Below are 16,775 nucleotides of genomic sequence, written 5' to 3' on the forward strand. Positions count from 1 at the left end.
CAGGACAAGCAGTGTTTATTTTACTCAAAAAGTGCTTGTTTTCTTTCCTGAAAGGTGAAAGAAATCAGCTTTTGGCATTGGCCTGAACACACAATGGAAGACAAGCAAGGGTTAGTGTTGACTCCCTCTGCTCTTCTGTCTCCATCACCAGAACCAGATAAACTTGTTTATCTGAAGCTTCGTGTTGGGCAAACTAGTAAAGCCAGTCCAAATTGTGTATAATGATCATGAAAGTCGTGTTTTCTAGGCAACTGCAGAATGCCTTTTTATACATGAGGGTAGCTGATGCTTCACATTTGATATTAAAATTTTATTCAGAAGAGTATATAATTATCACTACAAAGTAAGCTTAATCCACATAAATCGCAGCATGACTCTTGTATCCCTCTCTTTGTTTAATTGTCAGTGTGAGATTCTTGGGCAACTCCCTTATTTTGCTGTTGATCTGCTCCACCTCGGAGAGGGCACGTCTCCTGGATGCATTTCTCATACTTGCAACTTTCATTTTAATTGCTAAGTAGGAGCAGGGGACCTGTGACTAAGGCTTTAGAAAAAAAAAAAAAAAAAGAAATTTCAGGACAAAGCAGCTTGGCAATAGTGACACTTGTTAGATGGCACATGAACCAGTAACATCCTCATTCACACCTAACAAATTAGACCCTTCTAATGACCTGAAATAAGCAGAAGCAAAAAGGCCTCTTACTACAGGATGGAGTGATGATGTGCTCTCAGACAAAAGGCACCAAGGATGGCAGCTCCAGCTTTAATCCAGGGTTATTGCACTGTTTCATGAGAGCCACGCATTCCTCACATACTGTGGAAAGGTCACGGCTGAGGTCTGTCCTTACAACGAACACTTCTGTCAGGGGAGCAGGAGCAGTGGCACCTGATTTAAATGTCATGGAGCCCCTGGAAAGCATTATTCCAAGTCAGTCAGTACTGACATTCTAAAGCCATCTGCAAATAAAACACGGGGGCTCTGCTGAGCAACTGAAGGAGCAGTGATAATCCCTTGGTACAGTAACTGCCTTTTCATCCAGTACATTATTTTATATTATTCATCATCAGTTCCCAATGTTTGAGAAGAGTAATGCTCAAATATTGAACACCACAGACTAGAAATTCGGTGGCTCTACCAGTAAGTTTCACTAATGGATCAACTTACTTTAGAGTAGATTTTAAAAGCTTAGCTTAAGGCCTCTCCACGGTAATGAAGAGATAACTTGTACTACATCAGACAAATGCTGTAGTACCAAAGGGCTCAGATTCTGTCAGAATCCTTTCAGTCTCAGTAACAGAGAATGGTATCTTCCTTTAAAATGCCTCTTCTCGGTAAGGCAGTCCCCTTGCAGTGATGTAATAATCAGTGTCACAAAGGCAGCATAACTAGATCAGCAAAAAATTAAGCCAAGTGACTAAAAGTTCTTTATTTTCTTGGATGTGGCACTCCAAAGTCCTTCAGACAGGCACAAAAATAGTAACTTAAGGTGCTTCTGGCAAATTTAGATTTCCTTAAGCAATTACACATGCTCTACACCACAGGCAACACCACAGACACAGAGGAGTTGCAGCAGAAAACAAAAAGTGTGTTGCATTCTTAGACAGTTATAATTTCTTAGGTTCATTTCGGGGAAAAAAAAAGAAAAAAAGGAAAAAAAAAAGAAAGGAACAGAACATTACAAGGTCTGCAGATAGATGACACCATGGATATCTTATCAGTGAACTCACCTGTCTGAGAGTAAAGCTATTATTCACACAAGTGATGATTAATTATTATTGTGAAAGTCTGAATTTCAAGCCTGAAAAACAGACAAGATGAAACAGAGGCCTACATTTCAGCTGTCAAGAACCGTACACACAAGAAAATCTGTGTTTCTAGGACCACGGCATAAGGACAAAGAGAGTTACAAATGGGCAGGAACACTGATCGGTTTTGAGAAGTCAACATGAACTACCTGAAAGCCTTGTGAGAGGGTCCCTAAAGCCTATTAAAGGTTTTGCCCAAGGTAGATTTAAATAAGATTCTGCAAGCATTTGGAAAAACAGATTTGATAGCAGCAGATGGGCTGCGACTCTAATAAGAGACCTCCATCTGTCCTCTACACACACAGAGTACTGCAAGGGTAGCACCAGCAGGTCTCACAGGGTAGAACCATTTCCTGCAAAGAACTTCAAAAGGATCAATCATCTTTAAAAACCCTGTCCTTTAAAGGACTTCACAGCACTTCCTTTTCTCCATAAGCAACTAATTTTCCAGAAACAAAATAATCTATTCAACTGCTGTTTCTTGAAAGCATTTAATTGCTGTTCAAGTGATAGGAAAGATATTTCCCGTTCCTGAAGCAATGCTGAGCTGAAGAGCAGACTGTTGGAAGTGGAACAGGATACATCTCAGTTTTCCCCCCAGTAACTGAGAATCTGTCTATGGAACGTAATTTAGGTGACCTAAGGTCCAACACACCCTACATGAAACAGAATTCGGTTAAACCATAATATAGAAGACACCAGAGTAAAATGCACACAGGACAAATGGGGAGATCTCTGCCTAACACCTTCCTGTCCCACAGAAACTGTTTCCACATCATCAGGTGATCACTTGTCCTCTCAGACTGCACATCCCTTCTTCCTCCACTTCCTCCCATACTCAAGCATACAGAAATGAATGTAAGACTAAAGCTGTGCTTATTCTCTGCATATACACTCCCAGGGTCTTCAAGCACGTTACCCACCAATATCTTGCTAATACTGAAAAAAACCCTGGATTTTAAAGGCAGATTTTCTTTATCCAACCATCCACAGCTGATCCATTCCCTGCAACTGATAGCATACATCAAAATTTACCTATCTTTTGCCCACTCAACTCTTAAGATGTGGTATACACCAAGTATAGAGAACAGTATATTCTGTGTGACAACTATTTAGCAGCATGTCTAGAGACAGCCATCAGTTTGATGATTCCACATAAAACATGAAGATTTTTGGTCATGGAAGTTTGCTTTTTAAATGAGCTCTTTATGGAGGCCAAAACCTTCCTGAGCAGCTTATACTGTCTAGTTTAAATCCTGCAATTAGGAGGTTTTAGCTCCAGATTAATTAGTAGACAAAGCCACTTGAAGACTTGGAATGCCTATGGTTAGGAAATCATGATCTTCCTTCAAAACATGAGTTGACACAACACATATGGCTTTGTGCCAAAATCATAGGAGTTAATCAGAACCCGACCAGTTGAGTCCCTCACCCTGCCACTCTGCTCCCCACACTTCAGAAATAATATATAATTATATACTGCATGATTCAGTATGTGTTTACAACTGAACAATTGTTAAATTGACTATACTGCCCCTTGAACAAATTTCTAACACACACCCAATTTATGATTCATCTTCAATTCAGCGGTTACGCGTGATTTATTCAGTCCTACAGCCACGATATTCTCCATGGCTTACCTGCCCTCAAAGGTGGTGTGACTATTGGTCCTTCTCCTGTTAGGTGGGACAACGTGGCATTTCTCTTTCACAAGACATTCATCTATTTGTTACCTCTGCCCAGCTTCCAATGCTTACCAAGCTCACGGTTCCTGAGCCAAGAAAGACAATGGATTTGGAGTGTAAAGAAGACCCTCACCCCAAAGGAGCTTCAGCATCATCTGACAACATGAAAAACCTGCAGGAGTGATTTCTGCAACTCCTCAGGCCTTCCATACAAAACAGACTGCCTGATCTACAGCAGAGACAAATAGACAGTCAGTGATGTAACAGATCTGATTGAGCTCCACACACAGAATGGACAAAGAACTCCCTCTGATCACTATCTGCACTCCATAATGTTTTGGTACTTGGAGAGATTACAGGACAGAACAAGCTACAGAAGATGCCATTGCCAAAAAAACAGGAAAAACAAGACAGCAGCACCTCCTCCCATGACATAATACCAAACCTGCTATCACCAAAAAAACCCCAGAGTTCTGGGAAGATTTGCTTTGTCTGGATGATAAACATTCATATTAGAAGGACAAAAAGGCATCTTACACCCTTGGGCTGCATTATTATCTTAGTCCACAGTGGGAAGTTATCCACAGATTCCCCACTGTGCACAAAAGCTGGAACCCAGACTTCACCAGAGAGCTGAGCGAGAGCAGAGCCTGTGCCTGCACTGAAGCACACACAGGCTGCTGTAGCCAAGGAGAAACACCCAGCTGACAGGCAAAGGAGCAGCCAGGAACGTTAGAAACTTTCACACAAGAAAAATAAATTTAAAAATCCTTACAGATATCAAGCCTTGATGGCAAAATTAAGGGATTCGGTGGACCATTACTAATAAATTTCAGAAGAAAAGTACTTTTTCCTCAAAAAATTGCTTTACCACTTGGCTTTACACTATTGATCCTTTTTCATCCATGTACCTAGACACTGAATATTAATCCAGTTATTCAGGGGGAAATAAATGTACAGAACCCTTCACAGCCTGCATTTTAAAAGGTATAGATTAAAATTTTGAGCTTTTGTGGAAAATTTAACTGAAAACAGCTGGCATTAACCTAGCTTTTGCTTCCTACCACGCTGGTGAGTGATTTCTCCCATTTTCTAGTGACCTTTTACAATAATTACTTGTACAGAAGTTGCTGCAAGACTTCACCCTTGATTTTACAGCATCAGTCTACGAAGAGGTAAATAAAAACCCCAATTTCTCCCACTGGCAGATGGAGTGGGGAAAAAAGGAAGGTGAAGGAAAGCCAAACTTCCCGACCCAGGAGTCACTCACAATTTACAGCTGCTCTGTATACCCAGGCGCCTGCTGGTGACTAAGGAGAGCTTTTCTCACACAGCAAAGTCTGAATTCCACAGATTCTTTGACAAGAGTTGGAAGACTTTATACCTTGAGGTTCCAAAACTATTGTAGAAAGCAATCACTCTTTTTAGATGCATATTACTTCTTGGCACAACCATTGTGTTGTTTGTTGCTAGGTTTTTTTAACTGGCATTTATAACCTATCGCTGAAAAGACATCATAAGCCTTGAAATGAACGTTGTCTACATAAAAAATAAATATATATATAAAAAACTATTAAAGTCTAGACAAGCAATAGTTTCTCTTCCATTTCTCCAAAACCACTGAAGAGGGAAGCAGAACAAACAGATTTTGCATCAGCAGCAGACTTCCCAACCAGCAGTTCATATTACGGTGAAAAGTTAAATTCTGTGATCTTCAGCTCTTTAATATTCTCAAAGCAAAGGCAATGGGTGGAACAGAATCAGCAATAATTATTGTGTATATCAAAGAGTTCAGCTAATGTCAAGCACAAAAGGCACAATTATTTTCTATAACATGGCAAACTATACCCTGCACTGTGCAAGCACCAGAGAAATTTCCAAATACCACGTTAAAGTAAATTTGCTGGTTCTGTTCTGCTCAGTAATACTGAGTAGTTGAAGACAGAAATTCCTCCAGTGCCTGACAATATCACGAAATGAAGGGCTTTGTATTGAAAAATGCTCTTTTCAACTATTCTGTGCAAGGCCAAAGAGCACACACAGCAGTATCAACAGAGCACAGGAATCTGATGTTGAGGAGAGCAAGAACAAAAAGAATGGCCCTTATTATACAGAATGTCCTTCCCTTCTTAAGCAATATGTTTCTCATCTGTAAAAGGAATCCAATTATTTATGTCTCCACAAGTTGGTTTTTGTTGTACTTTTCATGTGATACCAGGAAGGAGTTGCAGCTGGAACCAGACAGATGTTCTTCTCTGAACATCAAATCAAGCTCAACACACGAGCTTCAGAGGCAGATCACAAAAGATTTCTTATTAAGCTTTTGGGCATTTTTTAAGGGTTTAAAGAAGACTTCGGTTTGGAAGAGCTTCCCATTTCTGTGGGTTCAGAAACTGGAGCAGTGTTTTTAATACAAGAAGTACAGAACTGGATCAGGCCAGCTCTCCCACCCCCTTTCTGGCAATCACAGTTTATTGAGTTCCTGAGCTCAAGCCGCAGTCAAATCTAATCGTCACTAATGGTCTCTGTTCTGTTAACTTCTCTAATCCCTTCTGAGCATTTACACTTTCACTCCCCACGACATTCTGTTCCAGTAACACAGCTGCAATTAAGCAGTTCACAAAGAGTATTTTCTTTTGTTTGCTGTAACACAGCAACTTCTCAAATTTCACTAGACAAGAGCATGCTAAAGGTCTGGAAGGACCCAGGCACACCTCGAAGCTGCCTTTACTAAACATCAGTAAATGTTTTCAGCTATCAAAAAGAACAGAAAATGGTTTCTTCCAACAAAAGCAATAAATCTTCCAGCATACAAAATATTTTCTCTTAAGACATTGCATGGATGTAAAATGTCAAAGTTATTATAAAACCATTTTTAGAATTTTCCTTAGTATTTTGTGACAAAACAACAAAAACCCAGCCTAAAGTTTTCTTGCCTTACACACCAGATTCCTCAAACGCACAGAGGATAGAATTGGATCAGAGATCAAGGAAAAACAGACAAATGATTCTTACCTCAACTGTTTGCCAATAACTGAAACAAACCAAGGTGATGCAATGGTATCAGAAAACCTCTAGAAACAAGAGTAATTTTAAAAAAGGACATTTTTTATAATGCATCACACCTGTGAAACATCCAAGTCTTGTGCCAGTCATGGCGAGCACACACATTTTAAACTGACATAAAGGAGCTTTACAGAGCTCTCTCAGTAATTCAGCTCTACGTGTTAGCCCATGTGCTTAAAGCTCCAGGCTGATTTGGCTGTTCCACACACGTGATAACCCAACTGCAAAGCCACTCAATAAATGAGTCTATATTTCTGATGAAACAAACTCTCAGCACTGCCAGCTAGCAAATCTTTTATAATCAGATAATCTTCAAATTCTTTATTAAGGTCATTCAAGGGATTCAATGACAGGGCACACTGAAAAAAGAAGCTGTTCAAAATTTAAGGTTCTTTACTATTAGCTTGTTTTGCTAAGCGTTGTCAGATTATAGCATCAGAAGAAACCTCTTTCAGGAAATCTAAGTGTAAAGTTTTGGGGTTCCTCAAAAACTTACATATGTCTTGCAAATCTTATTAAATAGGTCACTATAACAAGACTTCCCAGACATATTTACCACAAAAATTATTTACATGAACAAATCTTTATGCCTTTCAATGCCAATTCTGAAACAGCACTTAAGTGAACAAAAATGCAACCATTTCAACAACACTGGCAGAACCGTGCTACTGCACTGAACTCGTATTTATTGTCAGATTCATCCAGCACACAGGGATACCCTGGAGTGTGCCTGGAAGATTACTGTCATCTGCCTGCTAGAGAGCATCAGCTGCATCTGTAACTTAAACACATGTAGCCAAAAAAGCTTTAACAGCTGGTGTGGACTGGACATGAAACACAGAGGACGTGGTATTTCCACTCATTTATCTGGCTTTCATTATGAAGAAAAGCACATCAAAAATTAGGAATTTTATGTTCTAACAGCCCTCTCCCCTCAACAAACAAAACTGGCTTTCAAGGAAAGGCCTGATAGGAAAAAGCCTCTTCTTAAGTTCTTTTACTTGAGAAGTAAACAGAGTGTTTCCTAACAAGCTCACCATAATTTCAAGCTTACAGCACAAATACAAGTCACCTGTAACAGCGTTGCACAAGGAAAGTCACCCATAAAGACCTCCAGCTCCAGATCTACTTTTCTAAATAAACCATTGAGATACCCCATTTCCAGTGCACCTCTCTGCACATGCCTGGAGCCAAGCACCCAACACTCCGTACAAACACTCAGAGATGTCAACACCACACGAAAGCCATTTGCAGATTCACTTTCAGAAATTTCACCCAGCTCTTCAGAATGTTCCCACCCATACCTGTCCCACAGATACAGACAAATGCTCTTTAGGAAGACATCCTCCCAGGAATACACACACAGAAAAACTTTAGCCACAGTTGGATAGAGAAACTGGGAAACCCCAGAAAACCATGTCCTTCCTCTGACAAGGCAGAACACACAGAAATTAAAAGTCTCTCAATCTGCTAAAAAAGCGTGATGTTTTTGACAGTATCAGATTAGTTCACGAAGAAGTTTGTGTTCAGTTCCAAACTTGTGCTCTTCAATTTTCATCATTTTTAGGTCAGTTAGTTCTTCTCCTCGAGCTTTAATTTTAGCTGCAAAACAGGAGATAAAGCTTTCCTCTTTTCCAAGTGCCCCATCTCACCTCATTTAATGACCAATTGTTTGAAGCAGGAACCAGGAGCTAACACGGCACCTAGTCTTAAATCTGACATTAATTACCCTACCACCTGCAAATCCTTAGTAATACTCAACATCCTGCAGAACTACTGTATTCCCTATAAACACCAGCAATCAAAAATCAACAGTTTTAATACCAGGTCTCCTTTAATTCCTCACATATTAGTTGCAGACATTTCTGCGGTGTATTAAATTTACACATAAAAGATAAAGGACAGACGAAACCCTGAGAACAAAGCCTTTCCACGTCTGCTGTTCTTTCTACAGAGTGTCACAATTGGAACAGACCTCTATCCTAACCAAATGGATTTCAAATTCACAGGGCATATCATTGTCCCAAAGCAACCTACTCAATTAATTGCCTTCTATGAAAGCATTTGAATAGATAATGATGCACAAAGAATGTGCCTGGTTCCTCACCAGGTATTTAAGTGGCACAGGAGAAGCCCAATGAAATAAAAACGGCACCAAAGAGTCACCTTGTGCCCTTCCCATCTGTAAATGCCGGCTCCCTTCTCGACTTCAGGAGGAGGTGGGGCTGGGAAACACTTCTTTCAGAAGTTCCACCCTTCTTTACAGATGCACAGATTTCATTAATAGTTAACTGGCGACATACAACATTAACTTACCCTGGTATTCACAGCTTTCCATCCACGCTTGTCCCGTGGTAAGCAACAGCTTGGGGCAACTGCTTACAAATATTTTCTGCACCATGACACCCTACACCAAGACTTGCTTCTCAATCTTTTAGTCTCACTGACTAGCTCACTTTGAAACAGTAAAATTCCAGTCAATTTTTTCTGTAAGCAGAGGGAAAAAAAAGTGATAGACTGTTGAGCTGATAACAAACACTCCTTCCAAAAATGCAGCAATACTTAATGTTTTTAGGTTTAACAAACTACTGGCAAATCACTTTGAGTTTTACCATGGGTGGAATTAAGGTTCTAGGCTTGTCACGCAAGCACACTGGAAAGCTCTTCTGAAGAAAATCATTCCCCTTGAAGAGCTGACCTTACTCTTGTTCAGTTAATAAGTCTTCACAGGTGCCCTGGAACAACCACTACAGAGGCTCTTGAGTGCAAGGTCTCCTTCACAGTGAAGAACTTTGAACAAGAGAATGTCAATATTCACGAGGTCCTCTGGGCCATAATGTCCTGTATTCCAACACATAAAAATATCTGAAGCCATTTAAGTACTGCAGCATTCAGAGACCTCAGTGATAAAGAGCAGCTTTTGAAACTGACAGGCACTTCAACAATCAACTCCATTTAAGAGTCTGCCCAGTCTCATTTTATCTAATTACTTACCTCTCTTGCAGGAATAGCATGCTATTAAGGTGTGCTGATTAAGATTTGAAGGCACTTTGAAGATTTATTGTACCATACAACCACTAATTATTATTGTTCATACCTGCATTTGGTTGGGAGAAAAATAGCTATGTGTCAAATAATTTCTGTTCCATATGTAAAAATAAGAATATTTGCCCTGCTGTGCTCTTTAAAAAGTGAACAGCTAAGAGACTGCATTTTTACTTTCAGACCTTCTCTGTGACAGTCAGTCTGTACAAACCACGTGGCTGAAAAAAATCCCCCCATAAAGGAAAAAACAGCAAAGACACAATTTCCTGCCACCAGAACAGGTAACATTTGTGCCCTGGTTGCTTCCCACTCTCAGGAATGCAATCTCCTCCCTTTCCTAGGCTACTTCGCTGCTTCCCTTCAAGGCACTGCAATGACAGTGTTCACACAGGGTTGCTGCACAGGGTTATCACAGCTGTGATGACCAGTCACAGTGGTTATTTACCACTCATCCACTCAGCCCATTTTTACTTTCAAAGGCCTGTCAGGCTATAAATAGACTACTGGGTCACATCCCTTCACCAGGCTCTGTTATCCTGTGCAAATACAATGCAGTGTACTCACTCACGCTTCAACATTCTGTCCATTCTTCTCACAGACACCTCCTTGCTCTTCCATCCACTCAGATGTCCTTGAGCCTGTGCTTCTCACAGCCTTCAATCCCACTCAACAACACTCTTGGAATTAGGAGTTTTGGTTTTTTTTAAATTAAGCTGTTAAAACAACACCCTGTGACATAGCCTGTCCCCTTTCACATTTGGTATATTCGAAAGTGTTTACTTTTACTGCCACTTCAACTTAAAAAAAACCAAAAAACCCACTCTGATTAGGAAAAAATCAATATAAAAATCGTAATCTAAATAAGGTTCCTTTTTTTTTTATCAGGCACAGCAAAAGAAAAAAATAAGAAGTCCCATTATGGAAGAAACACATTATGTGCCTTTCCAAACAGGGTTGTTGGGTTAAAAGTGAGTAATAAAGTATCTTTAGAAGTTAGACTGTATATTTTCTCTCTCTTGCTGTCATTCTCTTTTTTCCTTAAATTCTCGAACTGCTCTTGGAACAGACATGCTCGTTGGCAGATAAAGACAAGGCACTCCAAGTGAAACACGGCTGCTGCCTGTGAAAGCTGAACAGATATGTCCAACTGATAGCACTAGGAGTAGAGGCATATTCTGTTGTAACTGCACTACCAAAGGATCCTCTGATTGGATTTGCTCTTTCCTCATCAGTACTTCTTGCACAAGACCTGAGGAGTTTGTTTTCTCACTTGTAGCTCTATCGTGGCCGAGTCTAACTCTTGCAGAAATGTCTTCAGAACCTATTTCTGGCCACCCGAGGACAGACTTGACGGGCGACGTTCAGTCAGAGGCCTGATGCTGAATGTGAACACCGACAGCAGTCCTGCTCCGGACTGGGTACTAATGTCATCGTGTCCCCAGGCTGAGCTCAAACCAACGACCTGGGAGTCATGACACCTCACAGCTTTCTCACATGAGGTTCAACCCTCAGGAAAATGCCTGTGTCTTCTGACCCAGTTTCGCTGCAGTTTCCCAAAACACATCCTCTTCCCTGAAAAGGTTTCAGGAACTGATCATGGTTACTGCCCCAGCTAGTTCCACATGCAAAGACTTTCATATTCCCTTCTCCAAAACTCACACCTTAATAAGATGGCTAGACACTGATTACCTGCAACCAACCTTACAGTTTCCATGTCCTACATTTACTTCTGATCCTACCTACAAAACCAAACCGGTTCCCAAATGTTTCCCCAATAAACAGGAGGGGTATGGAACAGCTCCTGGCGGTTCCCTATGAAGTCACTGCCTTTGTTGTTTTAAACATGCAATTTAAAGAGAATGACACAATCTAGAATATGAGAGAGATTATCCTGCGGTCTGCGGAGGTGTCGATTGCTAGGAGATAAAAAGCCAATGAAACCTACGCTATTTCTCATCACCGGCCAACAGATTTATCCTTCATTTCTGTTCCTCCAAAAACGTTAATGAGGAAAAAGTTTCCTCTCAGTTAACAAGTCCGAGGGCTGCGGGGGCTGCTTTGTTCGGCTGGCGCAGGCAAACCCAAGCTCTTCTCGACCGGCAGAGCGTGTCCCGCTGCTGCCGGGCTGAAGTCCCGCTGGGAGCACCAACACCCCCGGCCGCCGCATGCGGCCTTTCCTCAGCGCCCCGCGCCCCGCCCCGGCCCGCGGAGCGAAACCAGGCGCTCACAAACCCACCGGGGCCATCCCCCGGGAGAGCCCTCAGCCGCCCGGGAGAGCCCTCATCCCCCCGGGAGAGCCCTCATCCCCCCCGGGAGAGCCCTCATCCCCCCCGGGAGAGCCCTCATCCCCCCCGGGAGAGCCCTCATCCCCCCGGGAGAGCCCTCAGCGCCCCGGGAGAGCCCTCATCCCCCCGGGGAGAGCCCTCAGCCGCCCGGGAGAGCCCTCAGCGCCCCGGGAGAGCCCTCAGCCGCCCGGGAGAGCCCTCAGCGCCCCGGGAGAGCCCTCAGCCGCCCGGCGGAGTCCCCAGCCCTCAGGGAGAGTCCCCAGCCCTCAGGGAGAGTCCCCAGCCCTCAGGGAGAGTCCCCAGCCCTCAGGGAGAGTCCCCAGCCCTCAGGGAGAGCCCCCATTCCTCTGGAAGAGCCCTCATCCCTCCGGCAGAGCCCCGCTCGGCGGAGGCCCAGCCGGGACCGCTGCCCAGCTCGGAGCGGGAGCCGCGCACCTACCGCCTCTCTAGAGCCGCCGTCCGCACTCCCAGGGCGGCGATGGAGCCGAGCGGCGCGGAGCTTCGCCCGGGGCGGCCGCGCAGGGCTGCGCAGGGAGCGCGGAGCGGCATCTCCTCCCGCCGGCCGCCAGACCTGGCGCGGAGAGGGCGGGAGCGGCGGCGCTCCCCGCCCCGCGGCTCCCCCCGTCCCTCCCTCCTTCCCTCCGCATTCCCTCCCGCTTGCACGGCCGGCCCGCCGCCGCCCCTGGCAGTGCCCCGGTACCTGCGGTCCGCAGTGCGGCCGCCCGGCCCCGCCGGCCCGGCGCTCCCGCTGCCCGCTGCGCTCCGCCGCCCGTCGCTGCCCCTCAGGGCCGCAGCAGCGCGGGGAGGCGGCACCGCCCACCGCCCCCGACCGCCGCGCCTTCCTCGCTCCCTCCCTCCCTGTCTCTCTCCCTGTCTCTCTCTCCCTTCTCCTCTCTGTCTCGGTCTCTCCCTCCCGCCCCCGGCGCGGCGGGGAAGATGCCGACACACGCCCGGCCCCGCCCGCTCCCTCCGCGCCCCGACCGGCCCCGGCCGCGGCCCCTTCCCGCCCTCAGGGGCCGAGCACTGGCTCGCGAGTTGGCTCTCCTGAGGAGAGCTCCAGCCCTCTTCTTGGCCCCAAAGGCGGGTTTGGGATTTTGTTTCCTCTTTTTTTTTGTTTGTTTTTCCTCAGGGATGATCTGGCTGCGTCCAGACCTTGGTTCTTCAGCTGGAAGTCTTGTTCCACAAACTTGAATAAAAACCTTAATGGCAAAGCTTTCAAACACGGCCGATTGTTCATAGCTGTCAGACAAACTTTGGTGAGGGAAAGCTTCGCTTGACGAGGCGAAAAGTGTGTGTGTGGGGGGGTTCGCTGCCCTTTTTTTTTAATTAGCACTATTTTTTTTAATTAGCACTATTGAGAGATTGTTAGTTATGTCATTTAAATATCGTTTTCTTGTAATACAAGTTCTTTAGGTTGATAACAATCTACTTACATTTCAAGGTGAACTGACTGTATTGGTATCCACATTTCCAACAGGAGCTCATTTTGGTCCCTGTACATTTCTACATTCTATCGTACCTCCTCTTTCTACAGGTCACTGTTTCACTGAAAGAGAATTTTTTATAGGTGTTAATGATCTGTAATTGATTTTATCCTAAATCTCTGCTTCCACACTTCAGATCAATTCATGGCCCTTACCCATGCCACTGTATATTCTGTCTTCACTGTATTTGAAGATAGGCCTCAGAAAGAATTCTTTGCAGGAATAAGATTTTTTGCAAAGATGCATTATTAATTCAAGGAAAGAAAATGAGAGAAGTGGGACTTGGGGATGTGCTAAAACCCAACCTACATAACCAGGCAATACTGTGTAACTGTACTAGAATATGCCTCTGAATATAGAAATCTCCTCCTCAGAGAGTCACCTGTCTTAAAAGACTGTAAATTTGAGTGTAATTTACTTTCCTCAAAAGAAGATTTAGTTCTTTGTTCTTCATTCTCCTGATGAGCATCTGTTTGGGACAGCATTTTCCTTGGCCTTGTAAATGTATGTGAATGCCTTGACAATTATCACATTAGACTATTTGATTATATTTTTAATTAAACGCCTTCAACAAGGAAATTTGGAGCTTAGGATCAATGAAAAATATAATTACCATCTTTGCCTACTGTGCATTTTGCAGGGATGCAAATACATGGAAAACATTGCCATAACTTGAGAAACTTCTTACATCACTGACTAAAAGGAAGGCACAGCATGTTGTGCTCAGAGACTGATGCCTTGGGATGCCTCCGCTGTGGAAAAATGAAATGGTTTGTGTCAGTGCAGTGCTTCTGATTCTGGATTGTTGTGAACACAACACATTTACTGCAAAGATTAACGTGCCAGCACTTCAGAGATTCCTGACTGTGGTTTTTTCCTTAGGTGTTCAGAGAAAGTTTCCATGCTAACCAGAGCTGCAAACATTAAATTTTCCTCTGAAGAGATTGTCTGGCAAATAAATGTCTTCCAATTACTCCACCATCAAAATCTCACATCATTTACTAGTAGCTTATGTTTAATGTAGTGAAACTTTGCTTAAAAAAAAAAAAAAAAGAAAAGAAAAAAAAAAAGAAGCCAATTTATATTATCTCACCTTGACTGTGTATTAGGACAAAGCCTGTACAGAAACTGGACAGAACCTCCTTAAGGTCAAGAGTGGGGGCACCTGAGAACAAACACCGTGTGGCCTGCTGCAGTGTGTATGGAAAGGTTTAGAGAGAGACTAAGTCTGACAATTCACACTGTGTGACTAAGGAAAACCATAAAAAAAGAAAAAAGCCCAACAGAGGTGTATCTATACAGTAATTCACACCCTTGGCCCACAAAGAACCTTCTGTTTGTCTGTGTTAGGTGTTGTCCTTATATTATCTAAAAGATCCTAAGAAAATTACATGAGTGGCTCAGAAAGAAGCAGCAAAGGGAAATAGCTACAATAAAGATTAAATCTCTGGGAAATATTAAGACACTACAGTGACTGTATGGGATTTTCAAAAGTGAGAATTAATTCTGGGTGTTTCCCAGATTTGGTGCACAAATGGGGGCCTTATTTCCAAAAACTACAGAACAAGTGGTATCTGAACCTTGGCAGCTTGATTCCCAGATCCCTTTAGAACTACTGGCCATTTTATGTTCTTTGGCCAAATGACAACCCAAGGGATAGGGAAAACACTGCCTACAAACATTTAATGAGGCTCAGTGCCAGTGGGAGGAAGTATTTTCAGTCCCCATCTGCAATGAAATCCATTTGTAGGCCAATGCCAGTGAAGTCTGTAGTGCTCTTGTTGACCCTGTATCAGTACAGTTGCAGAAAAGAGGCCTGAGATACATTTGGGAGTATTGGTACCTTGTAAAAAACCAAAATTACTAGGAAAGTAGTTCTTACATCAAGACTTACAGCTCTTGAGGATAATCTTCAAGCAAATCTAATTTACAGGAGCTAATTAGCTCTAGATACTTAAAACCAGACTGGCTGAAGTAGTAGTAAATATACAGTAGAGAACAACTTGCCTAGACAGAAACCACTTGTTCAAACAGGTCCTTTCTGCATTTAATTTTGGAGTCTATCTTAATGAAGGTTTTGTTTAGGAATATTACAGTGAAGAGTTAAATCACAGCAGCGGAAGAGAGACTTTTTAATGTATGGGGAGAGTAGGAGAAAAGGACTTGTTTTCATTTGAGATTTGAAATGAGATGAAGGGTCACCAAGGCTGAGAAATACACAAAGGCTGTCCCAGACTGCAGCCTGTTTGGAAGAAAAGGCTCTCACATCAACAGTAGCTAGATTGTGTGGAGAGACAGACCAAAGTCTAGACAAGTTGCCAGGGGGACACGGGGGCACAGAGAAAAAAGATTTTTTTTTCCCCCCCAAAATTGTAGTGTTTCTGTAATTTCTATAATTCTCTAATTGATGACTCTCTGCTGACCAAATTGCAAAGGCCAGGCATTGAGGATTTTGACTGTTCTTTTGTTGTAGCTCTCCAGCATCTACAAGAACTGTGTTTGTCTTCAGTGTGTTGGTTCCTCTTGCTGCAGTGCAGCTCGGCCTCCTCCTGTTGCACATCCTGTGTGACAGCACAACTCCTGCTGAGAGCTTCACGGTCCCCTCGAGGAGAGGAGGAGCTGCCTCGTACAAACAGCAGCTTTACATCCGCCCGTGATGCTCAGTACTCACAGCTCAAAGAGAAGCTGCTCTTCCAGAGGTGAACTCTGTCCTTTGGGGGTCACCCATCATTTTGGGTTTGGTTTCATGCAGCCAAGGTTGCACAGTGACAGTTTTGGTGGGTGGATGTCTGCAGGGACACAATCCAGCACGCACTTCCAGCATTTACAGCGTGTGCACTGCTTCATTAACCTTCCCAAGCTGTTGAAATTCCTCAGGCTACTATAATAATAAGATACACTGATGCAAATGTGTTTGTTGAGTCATTAAATGCTTTGGAAAACCAGAAAGAAAAGGTTTGAAGATAAGACTCCAGGAGAACACAGCAAGAAAAACACAGAATTAAAGAAGTAGAATCCCTGTATAAACTACTAAAGCAGCTATCAAAGAGTCAGGAGAAAAGAAGAAAATATATCTAATGACATAGAAATACTGTACTCACTGTAATGGTGCTTGAATTTATTTTCATACTCATAAAAATCTCTTCTGCCTGTCTGTAGATCACTTAAGGGTATCATTCTCCACAGGAGTTCCACCAGAATTATTCCAGAGTAATTATGTTGAAATCTGTGGAATTAGTCCAGTTTTACATTGAAGTTACAGTGACCATAATCTGGCTGTAGGTGACAATTACTATGAAACCTACTTACTCTATAAACCGTAGTAATTTACATTTCTATTCACATTTGCCATAAAAAGCTGTGAACTAATTTGACCAAAAAGCTGTCTTATGTCTTATGTAATA

The 16,775-nt window shown here is 43.1% G+C and overlaps 1 protein-coding gene across 4 annotated transcripts in view; it reads right to left on the bottom strand.

Moving 5' to 3' along the window:
* The window catches only part of PTPN13 (protein tyrosine phosphatase non-receptor type 13), an 80,002-nt gene extending 67,258 nt beyond the window's left edge, over nt 1-12,744 (bottom strand). For 2 of the 4 annotated variants that reach the window (XM_063414978.1, XM_063414975.1), the window contains exon 1: nt 12,327-12,511. The gene's annotated coding sequence lies outside the window, so the exon portion shown is untranslated. Of the gene's footprint in view, nt 1-12,322; nt 12,513-12,587 lie in introns of those variants that run through there. The other 2 variants (XM_063414976.1, XM_063414977.1) reach the window with 2 other exon arrangements.
* Between the last annotated feature and the right edge of the window lie 4,031 nt (nt 12,745-16,775).

Source organism: Prinia subflava, chromosome 18, assembly GCF_021018805.1.
Source record: "Prinia subflava isolate CZ2003 ecotype Zambia chromosome 18, Cam_Psub_1.2, whole genome shotgun sequence".
Taxonomy (NCBI): Eukaryota; Metazoa; Chordata; class Aves; order Passeriformes; family Cisticolidae; genus Prinia; species Prinia subflava.